Raw genomic sequence first — 2,087 nt, 5'->3', positions numbered from 1 at the left:
GGGGCTTGGCATTAGTGAAGTCTTTATAGGTGCATTCTCGAGGTGGTCCATGACTCTCGCCATGGTTGGATGGGTGTGTGCCAGATCCCGAGCCATTAGTACTCGAGTTATTGATCTGTGACATGGCTGCTGCCACCGCTGTGGTGACTGCTGCTTGGAACATAACAGCATCAAATTGAGGTGGTGGAGGTGGTGGTGGTACAGGTGCTTCCCCACCGTTGCTTCGCCTTGGATTCCTACACGGAGGCATCTTTCAACTATAGGTTAAAAAAGTAAAGATAAGAATTCCATAGAATAGAAAATATATGTGTCTCATTAACTAAATCGCTATAGTTCAACAACAGATGATAGTATGAGTCTTAAAATAGAAGAATGAAAGTTATTTGTTTTCTCAAAGACCTTTCAAGGTTTGAACGAAATACTTAACGTAGTAATAATAGTCTCACTTATATTAATATAAAAGTCGTTACAACGATCATGAAAATTTGACCCCTATAAGGGTCTCCGATTACAAAGTTCGAGAAATTTAAAGACTTTTAGCCGATGTCCTAAGCTATAACAAAATTTGAGACTTTGACAAGCACTACTTGCGATGCAGGTTGCGCTTGGAGCTTGACTCTGCATCTGATTGCTTCGACTCCATTAGACGCCTATCAAAAGTGGCTTGTTGTTCCCTCAGTTCAGCGAGGGCTGCAATCATTTGCGCTTGGAATGCTTCGGTTTGGAGTTGAGCATTGTCTTGTATCTTGTCCAGCCTACGGATGTCAGAAGTGTGAACCTGCACTTCCACGTTGACATCCCGAAGTCGGCTAGCTTGAAGTCCGGACTGATAGGACTGATTGGCTAACTTACCCACCATTACCGGGAGTGCTCGATCAGCCGAACCTCCGCCGCGGACATCATAGAAGTCCCGGCACATGCCGTAGGGAGGGCGTAGGTTTTGTTGTTGGCTCCAATGATGGAGGTGACTTCCCCATACGAGAGTCGGTCCTTGAAAGTTCCTTACGAAGACGGGAGGTTGAATGGGTGGTGGATCAATAACTTCCGGTTCTGAGTCGGTACCGGAGTCATCACCCACTTCTATGGGTTCCTCGTCCTCTTCGGGATCATCTTCGATCCATCCTCCGTTGCCTTGGTTGGGAAAGTAGGGGTCGCCATGGTGGTGAAATCCAACCATTTGACTGTACGAGAAATAGGGTTATAAGAATTGAATAAAGTTGAAACATGCAAAACATGTAAGTTTAACTAGTTTAGATAGCAAATACTCCTATAGTATTTAAATTCTTGTGTTTGATTCTAGTAACGGTTTGGTAAGTTTTGACTTGTTGCTTACTACGATCATTCCTCGATATACGTTGGTCCAATCTCGGGCGAATATAGTTGATCACTCTATATTTGTCCAAAATCTGATTACATATATCGAGTCTCAATCGTAGTGTCAACTTGTCTAAATACTTGTATAGTTGAATAACACTAAAATAATTTGTGGTATGCATGTAATTGTACTTAAATAAACTATCAATTTAAGTTGAACGCAACGCTGCTTAAGCGTAAAAAGAAAAATTGTTTTGTCAGAGAGTATTAGTCCCTTAAGCATTTATAGTTTGTATATCTTATGTGGTTCGATATACTTAGTTCACTATAAACATTGCTCTGATACCAATCTGTCACACCCCCAAACCTGAACGGTGGAAACGTTCGGGGGCGGATGAATTCATGTGGTAGCGTAACAAATGAATACATAGTAAAGAAAGCAATACAACCATCATATATATAATTGAAAGTTTACATTTGTCAAAAGTTACATGTTCAAAACCAATTACAATATGATGTCAAAATATGAGATTAAACTGGCGCCGCAGCATCCCTTCATCAAAAGCATAATGATACCTGAAATTACTGATTCCCTGGGACATACAAGTAATTTTGAAAGAGTAGATCAACATTTAAGCTGGTGAGTTTCATAGGTATTTAAATGACAATGTTTGTATGAAATGAAATGTTTTGCCTTTGTTTGTTTGTGTTTAGAAAATCCTATATTTTCTACTAGTATAAAAGTAGCCTTCACTCAAGACCAATGTTTGTTT

The sequence above is a fragment of the Lactuca sativa genome, chromosome 9, assembly GCF_002870075.4.
Source record: "Lactuca sativa cultivar Salinas chromosome 9, Lsat_Salinas_v11, whole genome shotgun sequence".
Classification (NCBI taxonomy): domain Eukaryota; kingdom Viridiplantae; phylum Streptophyta; class Magnoliopsida; order Asterales; family Asteraceae; genus Lactuca; species Lactuca sativa.
Note: the sequence above shows the minus strand (reverse complement) of the source record.